This window comes from Gossypium hirsutum, chromosome A08, assembly GCF_007990345.1.
Source record: "Gossypium hirsutum isolate 1008001.06 chromosome A08, Gossypium_hirsutum_v2.1, whole genome shotgun sequence".
NCBI classification, from domain to species: domain Eukaryota; kingdom Viridiplantae; phylum Streptophyta; class Magnoliopsida; order Malvales; family Malvaceae; genus Gossypium; species Gossypium hirsutum.
In genome coordinates, this window is record NC_053431.1 from 69,348,700 (window position 1) to 69,357,695 (window position 8,996).

At 34.5% G+C, this 8,996-nt stretch overlaps 1 non-coding gene across 1 annotated transcript; it reads right to left on the bottom strand.

Annotated features, from left to right (window-relative positions):
• Positions 1 to 8,585: 8,585 nt before the first annotated feature.
• LOC121205704 (small nucleolar RNA R71) lies at positions 8,586 to 8,692 on the bottom strand. The gene has a single exon (XR_005900780.1). It is a non-coding gene; the product is annotated as a small nucleolar RNA R71 (small nucleolar RNA).
• Between the last annotated feature and the right edge of the window lie 304 nt (positions 8,693 to 8,996).

Sequence of the window (8,996 nt, forward strand, 5' to 3'; positions counted from 1 at the left end):
AAAGTTTTTGAATGTTATCGGTTTAGTCCCGAACCACTTCTAAGCATGTTTTAAGGTCTCGTAGAACCTTATAAGGGACAAAGTAATTAAGATGAATAGGTTTTAATGATGATTGCAAAAATGTATGATTTATGTCATGGTTGATCGGTAATACCTCGTAACCCTATTTTGGCGATGGATATGGGTTTTTCACCAATGATTACTTGGGAGTTCTTTTAATCTGAATTTCCCAAGAAATGTATAAGTCAGTGATTTCTTGATTAGAAGCATAAAGAGTTCTAGAATTGAAATAAGGTCGAATCATTGTGACTGAGTACAAAAGAGAATTTGTGCGATTGAGCAAATATGCTCGGGAATATTTTTCTACTGAAGAGATCATGTGTAAATGATTCATTGATGGACTGAACAAAGATATAAAGCTATTAGTTGGGATTTTGGAAATCAAAGAATTTGTTGTTTTAGTTGAAAGGGCATGTAAAGCCGAAGATCTCAGTAAAAAAAAGAGAAAAACTGATTTTGAAGCAAGAGATTCGAGAAAGAGATCAATTAATAAGTATTATCATTCTGCATTGAAGAAATTTTGAGACTCGTTTAATCATTCTAATGCATCGATGGGACATTCAAACAGAGATCGAGTAAGACAACAGTCAAGCTCCAAAGCTCTAGCTATTTCGATAGCTAGTGTTAGGAGTGCGAGACTTAACCGACTTGAATGTAAACATTATGGTAAAAAGCATCCTGATGATTGTAGATTGAATGATCGGGCCTATTTTAAATGTGGATCATTGGTTCATTTTATCCATGATTGTTTGGAGTTGGCTGGTATACCAACCAGAAACATGGGAAATGTGAGTGGTAGCCAGAAAGCGACTAAAGACTCTACTGTGAGGTCAGAGGCGAGAGCACCTGCATGAGCCTATGCTATCCGCGCTCGCGAAGAAGCGTCATCTCCAAGCATCATTACTGGTACTTTTACTCTCTATGATACTAAAGTTATTGCATTGATAAGTCCAAAATCAACTCATTCGTATATATGTGTGAATTTAGTATCCAGTAAGACTTTGCCTGTAGAGTCTACTGAATTTGTAATTAGAGTATCGAACCTCTTAGGCAAGTGCGTGTTGGTTGATAAAGTGTGCAAGAACTGTCCATTGATGATTCAGGATATTTGTTTTCCAACTGATTTAATGCTATTACCATTTGACGAATTTTGATATAATTCTGGGTATGGATTGGTTAACGCTGCATGATGCTGTTATGAATTGTAAACGAAAGATGATTGATCCGAGATGTCAAAATAATGAGATTATCCGAATTGAGCCAAATGATCTAAATGATTTGCCAACAGTGATTTCATCGATGTTGGCTCAAAAATATGTGTGAAAGGGTTGCGAAGCTCACTTAGCTTATGTGCTTGATACGAAAGTGACTGAAAAGAAGATTGAATCAGTGCCAGTTGTGTGTGAGTATCCAGATGTGTTTCCTGAAGAGTTACTAGGTTTACCATCGATCCGAGAGATTGAGTTTGGCATTGAGTTAATGTCGAGTACAACGCCAATATCGGTAGCTCCGTACAGAATGACTCCGACAGAGTTAAAAGAATTGAAAGCTTAGTTGCAAGAACTAACGGATAGAGGTTTTGTAAGACCGAGTTTCTCACCTTGGGGTGCTCCTATGTTGTTTGTGAAAAAGAAAGATGGCACGATGAGAATGTGTATAGATTACCGATAGCTTAACAAAGTGACAATCAAGAACAAATATCCACTACCGCGAATTGATGATTTGTTTGACCAATTGAAAGGGACTACAGTGTTTTCAAAGATAGATTTGAGATCGAGCAATTACCAGTTGCGAGTTAGAGATTTTGATGTGCCGAATACTACATTTAGAACGAGGTATGGTCATTATGAATTTTTAGTTATGCTTTTCAGACTAACGAATGCACATGCTATCTTAGACTTAATGAACTGAATTTTTAGATCGTATCTAGATCGATTTGTTGTTGTGTTCATAGATGATATTTTGATATATTCACGAGAAGAAATTGAGCATGCCAAGCATTTGAGAATTGTATTACAGAACATGCGTGATAAGTAATTATATGCAAAGTTCAGTAAATGTGAATTTCGGTTGTGTAAGGTTGGTTTTCTGGGGCATATTGTGCCAGCATCAAGTATCGAGTTGATCCGAGCAAGATTTCTGCAATAATGGATTGGAAGCCTCTGAGAAATGTATCCGAAGTCTTCAGTTTTTTAGGACTAGCTGGCTATTATAGACGATTTGTGAAAGGTATTTCGATGATTGCGACTCCGTTGACAAGACTACTTCAGAAAGATGTAAAGTTTGAATGGTCTGAGAAATGTCAAAAAAGTTTTGATCAGCTAAAAACTCTTTTAATTGAAGCTCCAGTGTTAGTACAGCCAGAATCGGGTAAAGAATTTGTGACCTATAGTGATGCATCGTTGAATGGTCTAGGTTGTGTTTTGATGCAGGAAGGCAAAGTCATAGCTTATGCCTTAAGACAGTTGAAACCACATGAAAAGAATTACCCGACACATGATTTAGAGTTAGCAGCCATTGTGTTTGCATTAAAGATTTGGTGCCATTATATTTTTGGTGAAAAATGTCATGTTTATTCAGATCACAAGAGTTTAAAATATCTGATGACTCAAAAAGATTTGAATTTGCAATAGAAGAGATGGCTAGAATTGTTAAAAGATTACAAGCTAGTGATTGACTATCATCTGAGAAAAGCAAATGTTGTTGCTAATGCTTTAAGCCAAAAATCTTTGTTTGCTTTGCATAGAATGAATACTCAGTTGGCTATATTTGATAACGGCTCAATTGTAGCTGAGTTGAAAGTGAGACCGTTGTTTTAAAGCAGATTTGTGAAGCTCAGAAAGTTGATAATGAAATGTTAGCAAAATGAACTCAATGTGATTTGAGCCCTAATTCAGAGTTTCAAGTTGATTCAGATGATTATTTAAGATTTAGAAGTCGATTATGTGTTCTGAGAAATTCAGAGTTGATTCAGATGATTTTGAGTGAAGCACATAGTAGTCGTTTATCTATTCATCTGGGAAGCACGAAAATGTATAACAATTTGAAACAGCTCTATTGGTGGTATGGCATGAAACGGGACATTTTAGAGTTCGTTTCTAAATTTTGATTTGTTAGCAGGTCAAAGTGGAACATCAAGTTTCGTCTGGTTTATTGCAACCAATTATGATTCCCGAATGGAAATGGCTATGGATTTTGTTTCGAGTTTGCCCCTATCTCCAAGTAAGAAAGATGCAATCTGGATTGTTGTTGACCGGCTGACAAAATTAGCTCATTTCATTCCTATGCATACAGATTATTCGCTTGACAAGTTAGTTGAGTTGTATATCTCTAAGGTTGTAAGATTACACGGAGTACCTATTTCTATTGTTTCAAATAGAGATCCGAGATTCACATCGAGATTTTAGAAGAAATTGCATGATGCACTTGGTACAAAACTATATTTTAGTACTGCATTTCAGCCGCAAACGGATGGTCAATCCAAGAGAGTTATACAGATACACAAAGATATGTTGAGATGTTGCATTCTTGAGTTCGAAGGTACGTGGGAAAAGTATTTGCCGTTGATTGAATTCGCGTATAACAACAGCTTTCAATCGAGTATTAAAATGGCACCGTACAAAGCTTTATATGTTCAAAAGTGTTGGACACCATTGTACCGGACAGAGCTTAGCGAAAATAAGATTCACGGGGTCGATCTGATTAGAGAAATAGAAGAAAAAGTGAAAGTGATCCGTGATAGTTTGAAACCAGCGTCAGATCATCAAAAATCATATGCAAACTTGAAAAGAAAAGATATCGAGTTTCATATCAATGATAAAGTGTTTTTAAAAGTATCTCCGTGGAAGAAAATACATCGATTAGGTCGTAAAGGCAAATTGGGTCCGCGATTCATCAAACCGTATGAGATTATTGAGCGAGATAGACCAGTGGCTTAGCGATTAGCATTGCCGTTTGAGTTAGAAAAGATTCTTAATTATTTCATGTATCGATTCTTCGACGATACCAATTTGATCCCTCGCATGTATTTCCCCGACTGAAGTTGGGATTCAGTCTGATCTATCATATAGTGAAGAACTGATCCGGATTCTAGCTCGTGAGATCAAAGAGATGAGAAATAAAAGAATAGCGTTAGTAAAAATATTGTGGCATCGACACGGAGTTGAAGAAGCTACATGGGAACCCGAGAATGCTAGGAGAAAGCAATATCCAAACCTATTCGCTGGTAAGATTTTCAAGAACGAAAATCCCTAAGGGGGGAGAGTTGTAACAGCTCGATTTTAGTAAATCAGAATAGTGGTTTCGGAACCAAAAATCTGAGGTTGTAAAATTATTTTTAATATTATTTTTGGTGTTTATAGCATGTAGATATGTATGTGTGAAAGTTTCGTGAAATAATTCTATCCTTTGAGTGTTTAATTTGATAAATGGAATAAATCGCGTAAAATGCAAAAATTGTATTCCACTTGTTAAAAGTGCTTAATTGCCATGGCTTATTAAATGTGAGGTCCTTATGATGTAATTAGACCATGATTAGTGGAATTTGACATAAATGGCCAACCATTAAATGTTTTGTTAATGTTTTAATTAAGGTTAAAATAGTATTTTGGTTATTAAGGTTAATTAAATTTTTAAAAAAAGCCAAATTTTAGCTCATTCCTTTCTTTCTTGGTCGAATATTAAAAGAAAAGAAAGCTTTGAAGAACATTTAGGGTTCGGCCATTGTTCATCTTGGTTAAGGTATGATTTTTGATCGGTTTTTTATGATGTTGCTTTGAGTACTAGCTAGCCCATGCCTCAATTTTTTAATGATTTTGAAAGTTTTCATTGATGAATTCATGTGTTTTTTAATGTTTGATGATGGAAAATGAGTATTTGTTGATAGATTGCCATGTTTTGTAAGGTGATTTTTAGTGAAATTGCATAAAAGGGACTAATTTGTGAAAAGTGTAAATTGTGTTGTTAAATGTGTGAAATATATATAAATATGGGCTGCTACGGAACCTATAGATATTCACTAGCTTAGGTTTAGTTGAAATTGTTGTAAATTGTGTTTTTATAAAATAGGGACTAAATTGAGAAAATGTGAAATTATAGGGGTTAATGTGTAAAATGTCCCAAATTCTGTGTTTTGGATGAAATTGAATGAATTGAGGGATAAAAGAGTTAATATTGAATTTATATAGATCAAGAACGAAAGAAATCAGATTTAGATTGAGGGAAATCGAAAGTTATCGAATAGTCGATCCGGCTTCTCTATTCCAACTACGAGGTAAGTTTATATGCAAATAAATGTCTTTGAATTGAATTATATATGTTTTATTATCATTGAATTGCTACGAATGTCGAACGAGAAAATACGAGCATGAATCGATGAAGTTACGACATCTGAAAGTCCCATACGAACATTAGGAATAGTATAGGATACGAATGTCATGGCATTAGGTTATTGAGATGTGATTACATGTAAGACCATGTCTGGGACATTGGCATTGTATTAAGATTACGTGTAAGACCATGTTTGGGACATTGGCATCGTTAATCGATTTCGTGTAAAACCCTGTCTAGGACAGTGGCATCAATATGTGATAACATGTAAGACCATATTTGGGATATGGCATTGTACGAGCTTATGTGATTTTCGAGTATCCTTAATGATTCTGAATGGTTCAATAGGCAAAGACAAGTTGAAAAAGAATGTGTTATGAGTTTAACGACTTAGGTACGTACGAGATTCATACAAGAACTGGAATGAGAAGTGTTGATGAAATTACAGGTGAATTTGAATATGTATTCATTGAGAAAGGTTTGTGTATCTATATGTGTTTACTTGTATTTGGCCTATTGATAGAAATGTTGTGATTCATATTATAAATTTATTTATATATGGCTTACTAAGCTTTTAAAGCTTACTTTGTGTGTTCTTCCCATGTTTTATAGATTATCGAAGCTAGCTGGAAACACAAAAATTTATGCACTTTTTCATACCATTTTTAACTTAAATTCATGTGAATTCTGTTAAATTCTTGATGAAAAATAATTAACTTTTATAAAAATAATTAAAGTGCACTTAAAATATGAATATATTGAATTTTAGTTAATTTCATAATTATTTTTTATTAATTTTGGTTATTTTCGACAGAATTGCACAAAGGGCGAAAAATGGCATGACAGACACTACTAGAAGCACAAAACCAAAAAGCAATTTGAAGTACCGAGGCAAATTAATTTCTAGCCTAAGACGGTCCAAAATTATGTGTATTAATTCATAATTTAATTAATTTTAATTTATATCCAAGTTAATTTGGGTTAATAAATTATTATTATTTAATTATGAAAAAATGGTCCGATTGAACCTAACCGAGTGAACCGAACCGACCAAGAAAAGGACAGCCCAAAACCGTCCAAGTGCTAACCCAATTCAGCTCATTAGCTGATTATTTAAGCTGCAAAGAAGCCCTTGAAGACTTGTTCAAATTGCAATTCAGCCCCTCTACAATTGGTGGCTTTGAAGATTTGCCCCAAGCCATATTTAGCAAAGTAGAAGCCATCAACTTTGCCACATAAGTGGCCGGCCAAGGGTGGCTCTTTGGCTACTATTTTTAGCAAATTTTAGCTGTCACATTCAGCTATAAAAACCCCCCTTGGCTGATCATTCAGCACATCCCTCATTCATTCAAATCTCTTCTCTCTTCTCTTATTTTCTCCTCTCATTTTTCCATTCAAAGTCAATTGCTCTCTTGCCAATTTCTCCTCTTGGAAAAGGGGTATTCTTCAGCCATTTTGGAGCAACAATTGAGTGTTCATAGCAACCATGATCGGCAAGGACAACAAAGAAGGAAGAATGGAGCAACCTAGTCAAAGCCATGAAAAACAGCAGATTTGATTCTTGTTCCCTATCTCTTTAATTTTTGTTGTTGTTATGATGAACATATCTATGAATATTTATGTTGTTTGAATGGTTAATTTAATCATCTTAGATTGAATTTAATTCATGTTGGTTTGATTGCATTTCATCTACTTAAATTATTAAAATTGTGTTTATGCTGTTATAGGCCTCGGTAAAATGCTTGATTAAGTAAAATCATGCCCAAGTTATTCTTGCATTACAATTATGAGGTAACTAATGAATTAGTTATTTAAACGGACTGAAATTGTAATTAATGGACACAATACTTAATCAGTGCATGTTTATTCTTCGAAGGTGGCTGAAGGTTAAATTAGCATTGTATTTGGCGATACATTTGACTTGCATAACTTGCAAGATTATTTTGATTAAACTATTTCAAGGTAAGGATACCTTGTTACCTCACATAGTCTTTTATGTGCTTATTAGATTTAATTAATGATTTGAATTAACACAGGGATTAGCAAGAGATTAGTTCAATTTAATGAGTATGTATGTGTCATAACATGTTTACTTATTAAAATCTATTTAATCGTTTGAATTAACATAGGGATATGTTAAGAGATGAATGGATTTGTATAGGTGAGTAAGTTCATAAGTTAGCAAATTACTGAGTTGCCGTGACTTTATTCGTAACAACATAAACATGAGTTTAATAATTCTAAGTTAAAGAAATATAATTAAATCAACACAATTATGTCATCTTGATTAAATCATATTTTGAAATTGTGCATTTGAGATTTATTTATTTAGTTTACTTAATTTAAAATCTTAGTTTTTAATCACCCTCTTCAAACAAAATAATTTTCTTCACCAAAGTGTTTTAAATAGCATTCATAAATAATTCTTTTCACAGTCCTTGTGCGTACGATAACTCGACATTTACTTGTCACTTTATTACTTGTTGCGATTGTGTACACTTGCACATTTCCGTCATTCCAAGTTTTTAACATCGTTGCCGGGGACTGTTTTAAAAAGTTATTAGTTTTGAATTTGTTAGTTTTGCATTTTGGTTTAATTTTCTATTTAATTTCAAACTTAGTTAATTTTCCTGTGATTATTTCAAGTGTTTATGAGTATTGACCGAGTTATTGACCTACTCCTTGTAGACCTTGAGATTGAACGAACTTTTCGATAGTGAAGAAGACAAGCAAGTCAAAGAAGGACTGAAGAAATGAACTTTGAAAATGCAAATCAAGGAAACAGAGCAAACCCTGCTCAAAATCGTATCCTTATTACTGATGATAGGGATAGAGCTTTAAAACAGTATGTCGTGCCAGTGTTTAATGATCTTAATCCGAGTATTAGGAGACCCGAAATTGAGGCACAACAGTTTGAGCTGAAGCCAGTCATGTTCCAGATGCTTCAGACTGTAGGCCAATTCAGTAGAATGCCTACTGAAGATCCTCACCTACACTTAAGACTATTTATGGAGGTGAGCGATTCTTTCAAGTTAGTCAGAGTACCTGAAGATGCATTATGATTGAAGTTGTTCCTGTATTCACTAAGGGACAGAGCTCGAGCCTGGTTGAACTCATTGCCACCATACTCAATTTCCACATAGCAAGAGTTAGCAAAAAGATTCCTTATGAAGTATTTCCCGCCTAGCAAGAATGCTAAGTTGAAGAACGAGATCATTACTTTCCAACAAATGGATGATGAGTCCTTGTTTGAGGCATGGGAAAGGTACAAAGAATTATTATGGCAGTGCCCTCATCACAGAATTCCACATTGCATCCAACTTGAGACATTTTATAATGGTCTCAATGCTCACACGAGGATGGTAGTGGATGCTTCTGCTAACGGTGCTCTCCTTTCTAAGTCTTATAACGAGGCTTATGAAATTATTGAGAGGATTGCCAACAACAATTATCAATGGCCAACCAATCGAGCAGTGTCAGGAAGATGAGTTGCTAGAATACATAAAGTGGACGCTCTTACTTCACTCGCATCTCAAGTATCATCAATATCCTCAATGTTAAAAAATCTTACTACTAATGGGTCTAACAGTCTTACAGCACAGCCACCA